General features: G+C 43.4%; 1 pseudogene; it reads right to left on the bottom strand.

Annotated features, from left to right (window-relative positions):
- Positions 1–1,716: 1,716 nt before the first annotated feature.
- LOC139399006 (TOM1-like protein 2) lies at positions 1,717–17,014 on the bottom strand (annotated as a pseudogene).
- Between the last annotated feature and the right edge of the window lie 1,037 nt (positions 17,015–18,051).

Below are 18,051 nucleotides of genomic sequence, written 5' to 3'. Positions count from 1 at the left end.
AACAAAAATCTAAATGTAAAATGTTGGTCCCATGTTTCATGAGCTGAAAAAATAAAATCCCAGAAAATGTACATACACACAAAAAGCGTATTTCTCTCAAATTGTGCACACATTTGTTTACGTCCCTGTTAGTGAGCATTTCTCATTTGCCAAGATAATCCATCTACCTGACAGGTGTGGCATATCAAGATTAAACAGCATGATCATTACACAGGTGCAACTTATGCTGGGGACAATAAATGAGCAGTCTAAAATGTGCAGTTTTATCACACAACACAATGCCACAGATATCTCAAGTTTTGAGGGAGCCTGCAATTGGCATGCTGACTGCAGGAATGTCCACCAGAACTGTTGCCAGAGAATTTAATGTTAATTTCTCTAACATAAACCACCTTAATGTCGTTTTAGAGAATTCGGCATTATGTCCAACCGGCCTCACAACCGCAGACCACATGTAACCACGCCAGCCCAGGACCTCCACATCCGGCTTCTTCTCCTGCGGGATGGTCTGAGACTAACCACCCGGACAGCTGCTGGAACTGGGTTTGCACAGCTGAAGAAGTTCTGCACAAACTGTCAGAAATCATCTCAGGGAAGATCATCTGTGTGCTCGTCATTCTCACCAGGGTCTTGACCTGACTGTAGCTCTGCATCGTAACTGACTTCAGTGGGCAAACGCTCACCCCCGATGGACCCCGGCCCGCTGGAGAAGTGCACTCTTCACAGATGAATCCCGGGTTGCAACTTTACCGGGCAGATGGCAGACAGAGGGTATGGCGTCATGTGGGCGAGGTGTTTGCTGATGTCAACGTTGTGAACAGTGCCCCATGGTGGCAGTGGGGTTATGGTATGGGCAGGCATAAGGTAGACAACAAACACAATTGCATTTTAATCAATGGCAATTTGAATACACAGAGATACCGTGATGAGATCCTGAGGCCATTTATCCACCGCCATCACGTCATGTTTCAGCATGATAATGCACAGCCCCATGTTGCAAGGTTCTGTACACAGTTCCTGGAAGCTGAACATGTCCCAGTTCTTCCATGGCCTGCATACTCACCAGACATGTCACCCATTGAGCACGTTTGGGATGCTCTGGATAGACGTGTACAACAGCGTGTTCCAGTTCCCACCAATATCCAGCAACTTCGCACAGCCATTAAAGAGTGGGACAACATTCCACAGGCCAAAATCAGCAGCCTGATCAACTCTATGCGAAGGAGATGTCGTGGTGCATGAGGCAAATGATGGTCACACCAGATACTGACTGGTTTTCTGATCCACGCCCCTACTTTAAGGTATCTCTATTCCCAGTCATGTGAAATCCATCGATTAGGCCTAATTTATTTATTTAAAAATTGACAGAATTTATTTTGTGAACTGTAACTCAGTAAAATCATTGAAATTGTTGCATGAATACATCTGGAGTGTCTGCATGGACATCAACAGGAAACTATTACCTTGGCATGGGAGGGGAGGTATAACTACAGTATAAGGGGAAAGGTTCAGGGCAGGGGAAACATGCAGTGCTATGAATAACATGGTGCAAGAAGTGAGTCTGTTGCATCACTCAGTGGGCCACTACGCCAGGTTGAACTATGAGCTTGTTCTGCCTGAATTTACCATGTGTGTTCACTATCATATTTCATATACTAACACCATCGCAAGGAAAATGTAATACACACAAGAAAATAACCATAAACAAAGTGTTGGTAGAGGTCACACGTTGCTAGTGTTTTATTGGTTAATACGTGCATAATCAGGTCACACAATAGAAAGCTGAAACCAAAGTAATGAATTGCAGAACAGCACAGCCATAGAACACCCACATCATCATACAGGAGGGACAAGAGTTCTCCTGACCATTTAGTCTAGACCGGAACATTTCCTAGTCAGGAAAAACAGCTGTTCCTCAACAGAACAGGAGGACACAATTTCCAGCTCCCCCATGTCCATACTCAGTGAGCAAAACTGGTTGAAAAAACATTTAACTAGTTTTGCTGTTGAAATTACATATTTCAACCAGTTTTGAGGGTAGTGAAGAGATACATTGGGTTACAATGTCCAATAGCTCATTCCTGTTGCAACCCAACAGGTCCACATGTTCCATAGCAACCCAACAGGTCCACATGTTCCATAGCAACCCAACAGATCCACATGTTCCATAGCAACCCAACAGGTTCACATGATCCATAGCAAACCAACAGGTTCACATGATCCATAGCAACCCAACAGGTCGACATGTTCCATAGCAACCCAACAGGTCGACATGTTCCATAGCAACCCAACAGGTCGACATGTTCCATAGCAACCCAACAGGTCGACATGTTCCATAGCAACCCAACAGGTTCACATGATCCATAGCAAACTAACAGGTTCACACAACCATCTGATCGGAGGACAGCGTAAAAGAGTAAGCATATACATAACGCTTTCTGGTTATAAAAAATTAAAAGTGACACACATAGAAATCAACTGTTTAAAGTGACATGTTATATTTGTTCAGTAACAAAGAATCTTAGTTCAAACATCTCTATGCTTTGTCCAGCCTTAAGACATAAGAGGAACAGCAACTGTTGATTGTAAAATGTATGCTACTATTTCATAAGAGGTGGAATTAAAGCAACAGAAGACCAACTAGGACAAGAATGAAACAGAGTTAAAGCGCATTAATAACAGTTTATTCTGTTACAGTATTCTAAAACACATTCAAACATTAATGCCCAAGACAAATCATACAAATAATGTACTTGTTTGTAATATCACCCTCTAACATTTATAAATGATTGTTACAAATAATGTTTGATCTGGAAGCAGATGTTTTTAAATAAAATACAGTAAGGTCTTTTTTACTTATTTGAGTATCTCATTTACAGTATAATACACATAACTTTGATAAGTATATAAGGATACTTGTAAGTAAACACACGTTTCACTTCAATAGGAACTGTCATGGCGTTTTGTAGTTATTCATTTGGTGTTAATTGTAGAAGCTTTATAAGCATTAACTTTGAAAAGTACTGGCAAAAGAGTTGAAATGAAGAACGAACCTCTTTTGCCTCAAAGGTCTGTAGCCATGTTTTCCTGACAACAGGAAGAGAATGTTATGCCCTCATCTAACTCCATTACCTACTGTAGGTAAGCAAAGTAAAATAGAATGTTAACAGGTTAAAAGGGGCATTCCCACTAGCAGAGTCACAGCCCACAGCTACCACCCACTGTAATCCTCAAAAATAAAAGACAGGAAGCTTTACCAGACAATTTAGACCACAGTAAAAACACATAAAACACGGTAAAAATAACGTTTTTGGTCATCCTTCCGAAGCACATCCGAACCTATTTCTGTTCCACACATGTATGTGTAAAGAGAGGAGAGCAGGGGAGCTTCCCCAAAGTAGAAAGGATCTGGGAGGAATTCATTTTCCTGCATGACATTACTGTACATATACAACCAGGAGACCAAACAATACATTAATGAGTTAGCCTTTCGACTAGGTGACCTACAAAAAAGCTAATAATTCAGTTGGACTTTTAAACATGTACTGCAGGTAATACTCACATATTTCTGATGTATATACATATATTTATGTAAACATACGTAAAAAAAATATTACAATAACTACATGTATAAGCGTTTGCAATAACTTTTCTGTGAAGTATGCTACCAATACGCCATCATAAATGTACAATTTGATTCGATTTTCAGTGCCATATTTCACCTGCACTATTCCTTTAATTTCCATATCAGGAAAAAGTGTCCGGTTTTCTATTTACGGCTGTCTGTAAAGTGTGCTTTGTAGAGCAGAAAAGGGCTGACATTTCATAAAGATTTAAAATCATATGCAATTAGTCTAAGAAAATGTCTTGTGTCCTATAAAAACAGTTCCCATCTTATTAACACAAGGATAAATATACCGAAACGTTCAAGGATCCAAAAGTGCATAAAGTTCATGAAATTGGTCTCATGGTAGAAGGGGAAGGAAAACATTGAAGAATAGCCCAATATCAGAAGACACCAGTGGAGGCTGCTGAGGGGCTGGAAAGGGGCTGGAAAGAAGCAAACTGAATGGCATTAAACACATGGAAACAATGTGTTTGATGTTGTTGATACCTTTCCACTTATTCCGCTCCAGCCATTACCACGTTCCCGCCCTTCCCAATTAAGGTGCCACCAACCTCCTCTGATAAACAATTACTAAATTAGTTTGTCATTAAAAAGTCTTTGGAAGAACTCAAAATCGCTACACTTACATAGTGTACAGATAGTACCAAAGCGGAACGTCACTTCTGCAACTCATACGGCTGTTGTCGTGGTAGTATTAATCACATTCCATTTGTCACATGCGCCGAATACAACAGGTGTAGACCTTACTGTGAAACGCTTATTTACAAGCCCTTAACCAACAATGCAGTTTTATGAAAAATAAGAGTTAAGAAAAATATTTACTAAATGAACTAAAGCAAAAAAATAAAAGAGCAACAATAAAGTAACAATAACGGGGCTATATACAGGGGGTAACGGTAACGGGTCAATGTATGGTACCGGTACCCCCTGTATAATATCCATCAGAAATATTTGGTGGGTGTTACTTCGGTTCTGATTGAAAAGACTATTTTGGACCCTTTCCTTCCCTACAGTATGTACACACCACACAGATAACATGGAGGGAAGTTGACAACAGCTTTTCAAAGAGGAAAGCAAATATAAAAGCTGTGTGACAGATATTTGCTGTGGTGCCATGGGGCTTGAACCTTGACATGGCTGCTTGCAGCTGTATATATTTTCCCCTTCTCCCTTTTGAAATGTGGAGACAGACACATACAGGTAAGTCATGTTTGCTATTTGGCCCTGCAGAACTATTGTGCCATAATTGAGTAACACTAGCATGGAGTCTGTCAAACAGTAGTCTTTCCTCATGCATTGCCTTTCCCTGTACCAACATTTCACAACTGTAGAATGGGTAATGAAAGGGTTAAGGAAACCTAAAAAGGAACGTGAGTAAATAATACAAAAGAGACAACTACAGAGTGCAGCGCTAGTACATAGTACAGTACAAACCGTTAAAAGAATAAATGCATACATTATTCATAAGCTACATTTATTAAAATAACACAGTACTCCTCTGTTTGTATAGACTATATGCCTCGGTCTGCTTTTTCAGAAGGATTTTTTCTGTTAACCTTCACACCTTCAGAGGAACATAAAGACGAGGTTGTGTCATTTTATCCTCATCCTCACAATGTTAGGTTATATCCTCCTTAGGGTAGCTAGCTGCAGATGAGATACAAGACGACAGACACATCCCACACTGACAGACGGATCAAACCCTCAATAGTAATACATGATGCAACGCGGCTGGGCAGGCGGACAGCAAGCATGGTCCTCTGCAGGAGGAGGATTGGTGTTCAGTTCAGTAGCTACACTGCTGCTTGGCAGGAGTGGCGGATAGGGGATACCTAGGTACTGCAGATGCCTCAGAGAGAGAGGTTTCCTGGGGGAGAGTCTACAAGGCAAAGAGGGCATCCTCCGTCCGTTCAGCCTTCTTGCGGGTGCCGCTGGGGGCGCTGAGAGGGGGACCAGGCTCATCACCAGGGAGCGATGGTAAGGAATCGACCACCTTCGCTCGATCCTCCAGAAACTTATCAAACTCTAGAGGAAGAGGAGAGAAAACCCCTGTTAACAGCAGGACATATAAAAATGGTTAGTCAGTTGTTGACTTTTTGGGTAGTGATCCTCATTGCTGCACCTTCTGGAGAGGCACAGTACTGCATGTTTTTGCCCCACATCAGCAGTGAAACACCGGATTCAGCCAATCAATGTGTTGAAGATCAGTAGATTGGTTGAATCAGGTGTGATGGTACTAAGCTGAGACAAAAGCCTGCAGTACTGTGGCTCTCCAGGAGCAGGATTGAGAATAACAGCACAAAGGCTGTGTTTAAACAGACAGCCAATTCTGATCTGATTGGATTGGTCAAAAGACCAATTAAGTGGCAAAAGATCAGAATTAGGCTGCCTGTGTAAACGCAGCCTAATATATCAAGTACTAAAGAGCTGATCAGAGAATTTTGACACAAATTAGGAAACTGAATCTATGCCACATTTAATGAGAGCTTCTACATGAGACATGCACAGTATCAAGTGTTAGTGCCCTGAATCCATCCATACCTTCACTCGTCACCCCTTCCTCACCATCTAAACCATCGCCTTTCTATTCAGAGGAGAAGAAATGGAAATCAGTGAATCCATAACATTTGTGGGCAATTCTGCCAGGAGGAGCACACAACCATTGACTCACCAAGATGCCTTACAGTAAATGGACATTGTTAGGCGTCAAAGTCGAAACATTAGTCTTCCCTTCGGTATTGAATAAGAATGGGTTGCAAAATTCTTTCCCAAAATCCCCTTGTTCTCCTTAAAATCTCGGAGTAGAATTCACAGATTTCCTGCTTATTCCCTCTTGATTCCAGGAATCTTCCAACAAGGATTTCTTGAAAACCAGGGGATTTTGGGAAAGTTACGGACATGTTACAACCCTACGTACAAGTTGACTAAGCTACTTACCTCCCTGACCTCTACAGGACACCATTCACAACTCAGGGAGGTCACTCTCACGCAGTGCTTTTGTACTGACATTGAGGTACTTCAAGAACATGTACTTTCCACCACTGTGACGGACCCATGCTTCCACCATACTTCAATAGACCCATCCACTCGTCCATCCAACTTTTCAGAACTTGTTTACTCTGCTATATCCCTTTAAGGACCTGTGAGTACCTTTCACAATCATCAGGGAGAACCACTGTAGCATCAACTGGTGTGATATGATACAATACCAATGTCATCTTTAGACAGGCAGGTTTTATTCTTCACTCCAATAGATTCTCTAGATTAGCATTATGGTAGCATGTGAGAGATAGTACATCTCATAGGTCACAGTTATATCACTCTCATCATTGGTGGAAAACCATTAGTCAGATAATGAATGGAAGGAAGATGGTCAACTAAAGTTTAGAACACTACATGTGATCTACCTGGTTACGTGAGATGGATAGAAATGTGACTAAAGAAAAAGAAACGAGAGAAAAGAGGAGAGAGAAAGAGAGCGAGAGAAATCAAGGTAAAGAAGCTCACCACATCAGCACAGAGCCACTCCTCTATGTCATCCATGACAGAGGACTGCGATACGGGGATCTATGGAGCAAAGCCATGGACAAACCCAGCGGACGGCACAAAGCCACACAATAATAAACCCACCCGACAACACAACAGAACAAAGAAATGACAAAAACAAAAGAAAAACAACAAGAAAAGATTCACCGGAGGCTCTGAGAGGAAAATGACAAATAACAAAAACAAAGCCATCAAACCAAAACCAAGATCAGAGGAAGAGAACACCAGACACATGGCCGTAGTCCTCAGACAGTCTCTGTGTGTGCAGGTTCCTCTTTCATGTTCAACTCATTGATTTATTATGCATAGGGACAGGATTTCTAGCTGACTACATGACCTGACCAGGAAAAAATAAATAATATGATAATAGCCTGGGCATAGGCTAGTACCAGTTCATAGGCTATTACCAGTTCATAGGCTATTGCCAGTAGGCTATTACCAGTTCATAGGCTATTGCCAGTAGGCTATTACCAGTTCATAAGCTAGTACCAGTTCATAGGCTATTACCAGTTCATAGGCTATTGCCAGTCATAGGCTATTACCAGTTCATAGGCTATTGCCAGTTCATAGGCTATTACCAGTTCATAGGCTATTGCCAGTTCATAGGCTATTGCCAGTTCATAGACTATTGCCAGTTCATAGACTATTGCCAGTTCATAGACTATTGCCAGTTCATAGACTATTGCCAGTTCATAGGCTATTGCCAGTTCATAGGCTATTACCAGTTCATAGGCTATTGCCAGTTCATAGGCAATAACCAGTTCATAGGCAGTAACCAGTTCATAGGCAGTAACCAGTTCATAGGCAGTAACCAGTTCATAGGCAATAACCAGTTCATAGGCAATAACCAGTTCATAGGCAGTAACCAGTTCATAGGCAGTAACCAGTTCATAGGCAGTAACCAGTTCATAGGCAATAACCAGTTCATAGGCTATTACCAGTTCATAGGCAATAACCAGTTCATAGGCAATAACCAGTTCATAGGCAGTAACCAGTTCATAGGCAGTAACCAGTTCATAGGCAATAACCAGTTCATAGGCAATAACCAGTTCATAGGCAGTAACCAGTTCATAGGCAGTAACCAGTTCATAGGCAATAACCAGTTCATAGGCAATAACCAGTTCATAGGCAGTAACCAGTTCATAGGCAGTAACCAGTTCATAGGCTATTACCAGTTCATGGGCTATTACCAGTTCATGGGCTATTACCAGTTCATAGCTATTACCAGTTCATAGGCAGTAACCAGTTCATAGGCAGTAACCAGTTCATAGGCAGTAACCAGTTCATAGGCAGTAACCAGTTCATAGGCTATTACCAGTTCATAGGCAATAACCAGGGCCCAGAGATTTACCTGGGTCAAATCACATGGTCAGGATTCTGGGAAAACTCTTGTCCCAGACCACTTCCAAGGTATTTATTTTGTCCTTGTTAGTTCTAATGAGTAGTCATGAAACTACCAGCTGATTTGATAGCTACAGTTATGTAACACTGTTAATTAGTCCAGGTCATTAGTCAATTAGCAGATCAGCCAATTCACATGAGTCAATCATTTATTGGAAGGACAACCAGCAAATCACAGGGACCACCAAAGACTGGGAATGAGGACTAATGTCATAATGACACACAAGCACACACAGAGCATGAGCAACGCTGGCTGCATGACATCATGCAGTGATAGTGAGAATGGAAAGGAGAAGGTGAGAGGGTGGATGCCATGGTTTGTGTGTCATGTGGAGGTCGGAGTGACTCAGGGTACAGTACCAGCAATCGGGACTGATAGGAGAGGGGTCAATGGTCATGAAGGCTGCCCTAACATTTGCATATATGCACAGGTCTAGGATCAGCTTACACTCCTGGTTTAATGGTTCTGGGTGAAAGTATACCCATATGCACAGATCTAGGATCAGTTTACCTTCCCCAGATCCTAACCTGAACCATTAATTAAAACATCCGTATCACGATGTAACTGAATCCTAGCCGATCTCTTTCAATCTCCTTCTAGTTGCCGATCACAAAGATCCAAGAGACGGAGATACTGAGAAGTTACACAGAAGTACACAAACTAGTGGTGTTGAGAGCAGAACACTATGATGGAGAAGAGATCGTGTTCAAGCTGCCAGGCATCTGCATTCACTGATGTCATGTCGACAATCTAGTCTTTAGAATCTAGATTATCTAACAGATCAAATTCCACTGTTGTGTACCGATATAAGAAGGACATAAACGTATCGTGCTCTTAAAGATTCTATTAGCTCTTTTGGGACTTTGACGAGAGATGTTGAAACAAAGAATCAAGGAAAACATCAACAGGTACTGTTGTGTAGGATGCTCCATACACTAGGTCACTAGCGGTAGATAGAAAACTCACTCAAAAGGTAAAACAGAGGGTGAGTTACTGTAAGGGAATTCCCCACAGAGTCACGTGATCTGCATAATGATATGAAAGTCAGATCATATGGATTTGGCTGTCTAGCTAGCTAAACTCCTTTCCAGCAACTTCACAATGTATTGTTTTTAAGCCTTATTCACAGATTCCGGTTGTTGAATATTATGCAAAGTCAACTTTGCAAAGCCAACAGGGTTGACATAGAATGGTCAACAAAGTTGACATACAAAAGTATGTGTACATCCCTTCAAATTAGTGGATTCTGCTATTTCAGCCATACCCATTGCTGACAGGTGTATAAAATCAAGCTCACAGCCATGCAATCTCCAGACAAACATTGGCAGTAGAATGGACTTACTGAAGAGCTCAGTGACTTTCAACGTGGCACCGCCATAGGATGCCACCTTTCCAACAAGTCAGTTTGTAAAATGTCTTCCCTGATTAAGCTACGCCGGGCCAACTGTAAGTGTCGATATTGTGAAGTGGAAACGTCTAGGAGCAAAAACAGCTCAGCCGTAAAGTGGTAGGCCACATAAGCTCACAGAACAGGACCGCCGAGTGCTGAAGTGCGTAAAAATCATCTGTCCTCGGTTGCAACACTCACTACCGAGTTCCAAACTGCCTCTGGAAGCAACGTCAGCACAATAACTGTTTGTCGGCAGGTTAATGAAATGGATTTCCATGGCCTAGCAGCCGCACACAAGCCTAAGATCACCATGCACAATGTAAAACATCGGCTGGAGTGGTGTAAAGTTCGCCTCATTGGACTCTGGAAATGCATTCTCTGGAGTGGTGAATCACGCTTCACCATCTGGGTTTGGTGGATGCCAGGAGAACGCTACCTGCCTGAAAGCATAGTGCCAACTGTAAAGTTTGGTGGAGGATGAAAATTGGTCTGGGGCTGCTTTTCATGGTTCGGGCTAGGCCCCTTAGTTCCAGTAAAGGGGCATCTTAACACCACAGCATACAATGACATTCTAGACGATTCTGTGCTTCCAACTTTATGGCAACAGTTTGGGGAGGCCCTTTACTGTTTTTGCATGAAAATGCCCCCGTGCACAAAGCAAGGTCCATACAGAAATGGTTTGTCGAGATCGGTGTAGAAGAACTTGACTGGCCTGCACAGAGCCTTGACCTAAACCCCATTGAACACATTTGGGATGAATTGAAATGCCGACAGAGCCAGGCCTAATCGCATGACATCAGTGCCTGATCTCACTAATGCTCGTGGCTGAATGGAAACAAATCCCTGCAGCAATGTTCCAACATCTAGTGGAAAGCCTTCCCAGAAGAGTCAAGGCTGTTATAGCAGCAAAGGGGGGACCAAGTCCATAATAATGCCCATGATTTCAGAATGAGAAGTTCGACGAGCAGCTGTCGACACACCATGGTCAACAGGGTTGACATAGAAGGACCATAATTAAAATAAATAAAAGTATGGTACAATATTGAACAGTTTAATACCAATCACAACAGCAACCAATGCGTCAGATCATCAACAGGATTGTAGCTAATAGGTTTAATATGTTAAATGGGTTAATGCACTAGTGTTCCAGTGTTAAAACAGGACTTCTATGCTAGTTGTCTTTAAATATGTATAGTATATTATCTCCACTGAACAAAAATATAAACACAACATGTAAATTGTTTGTCCCATATGTTGGTCCCAAGCGGATTACACGGCATGATCATTACACAGGTGCACCTTGTGCTGGGAACAATAAAAGGCCACTCTAAAATGTGCAGTTTTGTCATACAACACAATGCCACAGATGTCTCAAGTTGAGGGATCGTGCAAGTGGCATGCTGACTGCAGGAATGTCCACCAGAACTTTTGCCAGAGAATTTTATGTTAATTTCTTTACCATAAGCCACCTTAATGTCTTACTAGAGAATTTGGCAGTAAGTCCAACCGGCCTCACAATCACAGACCACGTGTATGGCGTTGTGTGGACGAGTGGTTTGCTGATGTCAACGTTGTGAACAGAGTGCCCCATGGTGGCGGTGGAGTTATTGTATGGGCAGGCATAAGCTACAGACAACGAACACAATTGCATTTTATCGATGGTCATTTGAATGCACAGAAATACTGTGAAGAGATCCTGAGGCCCATTTTTTTTAAAAAGGTATCTGTGACCAACAGATGCATATCTGTATTCCCAGTCATGTGAAATCCATGGATTAGGGCCTAATGAATTTATTTAAATGGGCTAATTTCCTCATATGAACTGTAACTCAGTAACATCTTTGCAATTGTTGCATGTTGTGTTTATATCTTTGTTCAGTGTAGTTCAATAAAAATGTATCTATAGACCGTTAGCTTGACAATGTATCTGACAGAGATGGTGATACTTATCGCTACACAGACGTTTGAACCTGGTCGAATCAGCAATAATGATACTGTTGACAACAAATCTGATGTCAACCATAGAAATAGAATCCCTTTTAAAATGGCCGCCGGTCTATCCATTCTAGACCGACTGACTTGAATGGGGATTCCCGTTCCAGTGATTATATTTCTATAATGTCAACAGCCATGGCAACATAACACCTGTTGTGCAGCAGTAAAGTATCTGTACCTCTCCTGGGTTTAGTGTGTGACTGTTAGACATTAACTGTTTGTGACTGATGAAAACCCACACCTGGCCCTGGGGACCAAGCAGACCTTTCACGTCATCCATGAAGGGAGGATGAGAGGACCAGGACCAACAGTAGGAGGGACAGAGTGAAGGGAGTCCACATTTGTAACAGTAGGTAGGTGTGTGTTTTGTATTGAGAATATGCATAACTCAGATTCACCAGCTCAGAGGTCCTAGGAGTTTAGATTCCTTTCAGAGCACACAAGGACAAATTAAGATTCTAACAGCTTATTTATTCATCATTGTGTGGGTATTGTACAATTGGAGGAGTTGTCTGGCTTTTTCTAACGTGTCTCCATTCTACTGTTGGCGCTAGCTGGTTTAGCAGTGCTGGGATATGGATTGTCAGGGGGATGGATGGATGGGGGAGGGTGATGAGGGTGCCAGAGGTGTAGGGGGATATGGATGATGGGGTGATTGGACATAGGGGGAGGACACTGAGGATGGAGTCCTCACCATTCCTTGGGTAATAAGCCAGCTGTCTATGGGCAGCTCCAACTCTGGGTTATCATCCCCTATGACCCTCAGCTGAATCAACAACAGAACAACACCTTACACAAGATAGAGGAAGCCCCAGACCAGAGCAACAGAGCACAGAGAGGAAACAGAGAAATCAAATGCAATGCAACAACCTAGACTGAAGAAAATATAGGGAGAGGAAAGGATGGGGGGAACAAACGAGAGGAAAATACCAGAATCATTCCAATTAAAAGGTGAACGCATTGGGAAAGGAGGAAGAAAATAAGGATAGTTTGAACTTTGAACCCTCAGCTGATCACTAAGCCCCAGACTGGCAGATACATTCCATCTGAGGCAATCTCAACTAGCACTGGAGGGTGAAGGGTGTGTGTAATCGGTTTGTGTAATCGGTGTGTGTGAGAGAGAGAGTTTAGATTTCATAATACTTTATGTCTGGCCTTACAGGTGTAGAACCTGATTACAAAGTGCCTTGTTAGTACTGACTGACTGTGGTACAAGAAGTGGAATGAAAAAAAAAAAATACAAGAGTTGTGACAATTTGAAGGAGAAAAGGTGACATGCAAAAAGTGGAATTCAATAGCATGGTTTCCTATGACCTTTGACACCCATAACGTGACAAAATACTGTCTTACAGAGAGCAATGACCAAGACGAGAGGAAAAAACAACACCAAACACTACTGAGGAATGACAGAATGACCAAGTAATGGGAGTTTATAGTTTAAAATGTCTAGAGAGAGTATTACATGTAGCTCTTTAGAATACCTAGTTATACTAGACTACAAGCCATGCGGTAGTATGTGCTTGTTACTCCAACAGTGTAGTTCACCATACAGAGCTGGCTAGCCATGGTCTACTACTGTATTCATCTGGTATTACTCCTGGAAAGTCAGAGGCCTGTGTCCCAAAGGGCAACCTATTCCCTATATAGTTCACTACCTTTTGACCAGGGCACTATATAGGGAATAGGGTGCCATTAGTGGTACAGAGGTCAACTAACATCACACTACAGGCCATCACATGCAGAGAGAGTAGACCATGAGCTGAGAGATTAACCTTATCAGCCATGTTAACAGCACGTCAACCACACTCTACACTTCATTGTGGTGGGATGTGAATCTAAACTACATCCTCCAGCATGCTTTGGTGCACTCACCCCTCCAGTGGCGTTCTGTTGTCTGACGTCCAGAGCTGAGGCAAGCCCACCCAGGGCTCGAGGGTCCTCGTACTTCACACTGACAACACACACACACAGACAGAGAGAACACGTTAGAGCCCGTCCCACTATGTGGCATGGAGATGGTTCTGGAAGGCTGAGAGTGGCTCTAGAACAGGATTCTAGAAGTTTGGAAGAGGTTCTAGAAGTTTGGAAAGGGTTCTAGATGCCAAGGGGAGAGCTAAGTTTGAGGAAGCCATACTTTTTGCGTTGATCTGCCAGAGAGCTGGTCCTGGTCTGAGCAAACATGTCAAAGTCGTCTCCAGGGTTGTGGCCCGACAGAGAGGACAGGGTACCACTGACACTAACCCCACCCACATCTGAGAGAGGGAAGGGGAGGAGGGAGGGCAGAGAGAGAGAGGGAAGGGGGAGGAGGAAGGGCAGAGAGAGGCAGAGACGCAGAGAGAGAGAGAGAGAGAGAGGCAGAGGAGAGAAAGAAAGAAAAAGAAGAGTTGAGAGAGAGGGTGTAAAGGGGGGTGTGGGGAGAGAGAAAAATAAATAGATGAGATCTAAATGTCCACAATGACAGTCATCATCCCGCACCAGTCCTCTAGAATCAATGACAGTCATCATCCCGCGCCAGTCCTTTGAATCAATAACAGCATTATTCCTCTCTAGAATCAATGACAGTCATCATCCCGCGCCAGTCCTCTAGAATCAATGACAGTCATCATCCGCAGCGTCCATCTAGAATCAATGACAGTCATCATCCCGCACCAGTCCTCTAGAATCAATGACAGTCATCATCCCGCGCCAGTCTTCTAGAATCAATGACAGTCATCATCCCGCGCCAGTCCTCTAGAATCAATGACAGTCATCATCCTGCGCCAGTCCTCTAGAATCAATGACAGTCATCATCCTGCACCTGTCATCTTCCTGGGTTCTCGTCAAAAGTAGTGCACTATATAGGCAAGAGGGTGCCATTTGAGACGCAAGCGCTGTAGGAGAGCAAAGGAGCATATTCTCCCCCTTTCTCTGTCTCACGCCTCAGCCAGAGCATAGTGCCACGGAGTGCAGCAACATCATTTAGGCTAACAGGCTAACAGAGGAGTCATTTACAGAGACTTATAGAGCAGGGCTTATTTCCCATTAGAGCTCTGATTAGAAACCTTCTTACACTCCATTGCCCTTGTGTGTGTGTGTGTGTGTGTGTGTGTGTGTGTGTGTGTGTGTGTGTGTGTGTGTGTGTGTATGGGCAGTGTGTTGCTTGCTATGGGCTATGCATCATTACAGTATAGCGTACCTAGCATCTGGTGCATTTGGGTACAGTACACAGAGTATCATTTGCGTTCCTATTGAACCATTCCCCATCCTTACCCAGGCCGGCGAGCTGAGTGGACAGAGTTGAGGGACCAGAGGTAGGGCTTGGATTAGGGTCCGGGCAGGGAGGCTGTAGCCCCAGCCCTAGGGGCGGTCACAGGGGGGATGCTGGACGGGGGTGTGGAGGTGGCTCGGAGGCTGACCACAGCGGGCGAGCCTGGCGTTAGGTCTATCAGGTTGTCCTCTGTGGCTTCACTCAGCATCTGGAGGGAGACAACAGAACAGAGTCAACACACACAGCGGTGGCTCCTGTAGAGAAAATTAACAGAGGTAGGAGGATGGAGGTAATGGAGATGTCTACTAGTCCAACACATCACTATCCTCTACGTTTGACTACAGACATCAGAGGGCTTTACGAGAGAGAGGGAAAGAATATTCTAGTTCTCTGGAACACCACCACTATATAAAAGGTTCCATGTGAACATGGTCCAATAAGGAGGTCCATACATTACAGTAGTAAGACATGTTTCAACATTCTCCTCATTGACTCTATTCATCTCAAGACTGAGCTGGGATAGAATGGAGTGCTGTCATGTTTCAACATTCTCCTCATTGACTCTATTCATCTCAAGACAGAGCTGGGATAGAATGGAGTGCTGTCATACTTGCCTCCATTAGCTGACCACGACACAGAGAAACAGAGAAACACACAGAGACATAAAACTGCTATACACATGCAGCAAATTAGCCACAAACATTGACAAATCTAAATCATATCGCATTTCAGAAAATACATTGAGAATGGACTGAAACAAATAACACAATCAAATCAAATGTAATTTGTCACATACTTCGTAAATAACAGTTGGAGACTAACAGTGAAATGCTTACTTACCTTCCAAACAACACAGAATACAATAACACATTCTTAGTATAATATAACAAAAGAATACATGGGCTACCAGTACCAATCTGATGGGCAGGGGTACGAGGTAATTGAGATAGACATGTACATCTCGGTAGGTGTAAAGTGACTAGACTACAGGATAATAAACAGTAGCAGCAGTGTATGTGATGAGTGTGGAAATGTGGAATTGTGTGTGTGGCAACAGTGTGCCTGTGTGTACGTGTGATGTCTGTGACTGTGTGTGTGTGTGTGTGTGTGTGTGTGTGTGTGTGTGTGTGTGTGTGTGTGTGTGTGTGTGTGTGTGTGTTGGAGTGTCAGCGTAAAGTATGCATGCGTGAGTAGAGTGCTGATCACAACAAACTGACAGATAGTAACATTAATATCCACTCCTGTTGAGTTGTTCATAGATGTATAGATCAGTGAGATAACTCACCCCGTTATTCTGAGCCGCTCTACCCGACCGGTACCGCTCATACCTGCAACACACCACAAGTCCTCAGAGTTCCATGTAAAGAACACGTGGCCTTTGGCATCAATCATACATTTACATTTCTGTCATCTATAAAACAACATGAAAGGAACGCTTTGACTTTTTGAGACCATGGAATCTTCAATAGAAGTGTCTGCTTCAGACAGGTCCCCCGGGGCCCAAGATGATTAACTGTGTTCTTGTAGGGCCTGCTGAAAAAATGTACTCCACATGCAACATCATGTCACAGCAGATATCCTTGTTCACCAGTGGACTTTGTGTAGCTGTAAGCCTATGAAGTCAAGTAAGCCTAATTGTGTGTGTGTGTGTGTGTGTGTGTGTGTGTGTTACCTCTCGTATCGTAGGAAGATGTTGTTGAGGTCGTCGTTGACGTGCAGCAGCTCCTCTGTCACCTCCTCATTGGAGACCCGGGAGATCAGCTCCACCACCCGCTGCTGCATGGCCCTGCACGTCCTGTTCAGCTCCTACACACACAAACACACACAGGGTGAGGACACCGACAGCATGGCCCTGCACGTCCTGTTCAGCTCCTACACACACAAACACACACAGGATGAGGACAGGGCATCACTGATGGAAAGGTGAGTCTGTCTCTCAGAAGGTGGATGACTAGAATTCTCTAAAAAAGGGTCTCTAGCCAGCAGGTAGCCATACATGTCCATCATTAGACTCAGTTGTGTTACTTAGTAAGAGAAATCACAACACCTACATTTCATTTATTGAATCACAGTTTAACTGTATTACCTAAAGTCACCTCATAAAACAGTGGAAAGGTCACCTGATTCAACTACCTATCACACCCTCAGTCACTGCCTGGTATGGCAACGGCTCAGCCTCCGACCGCAAAGCACTACAGAGGGTAGTGCGAACGGCCCAGAGCATCACTGGGACCAAGCTTCCTGCCATCCAGGACCTCAAAATCAGGAGGTGTCAGAGGAAGGCCCTAAAAATTGTCAAAGACTACAGCCACGCTAGTCATAGACTATTCCCTCTGCTACCGCAAGGCAAGTGGTATCGGAGGACCAAGTCTAGGTCCAAGAGGCTCCTAAACAGCTTCTATCCCCCCAAGCCATAAGACTCCTGAACAGCAAATCAAATGGCTTCAGACTATTTGCGTTGCCCCTCCCCCTCTTTTACACCGCTGCTATTCTCTGTTATTATCTATGAATAGTCACTTTAATAACTCTACCTACATGTACATATTACCTCAACTAACCGGTGCCCCGCACATTGACTCTGTCCGTTACCCCCTGTATATAGTCTCACTATTGTTATTTTACTGCTGCTCTTTAAAAACGTGTTACTTTTAATTACTTGTTACTTTTAACAAGATCAGCATCTAGGGACAACTTCACCCTACACCAACTGTCACTTAAGCAAGTACAGGAATATTTGTTGTTCCCCTCTCCTCACCCCTAGAGTGGTGGAACTACTCCCCCTAGAGCAGTGGTACTATGGTGGCACTACTCCCCCTAGAGCGGTGGTACTACTCCCCCTAGAG

Source organism: Oncorhynchus clarkii, unplaced genomic scaffold, assembly GCF_045791955.1.
Source record: "Oncorhynchus clarkii lewisi isolate Uvic-CL-2024 unplaced genomic scaffold, UVic_Ocla_1.0 unplaced_contig_641_pilon_pilon, whole genome shotgun sequence".
NCBI lineage: Eukaryota > Metazoa > Chordata > Actinopteri > Salmoniformes > Salmonidae > Oncorhynchus > Oncorhynchus clarkii.
Note: the sequence above shows the minus strand (reverse complement) of the source record. Positions and strands in the feature narration are given on the sequence as shown.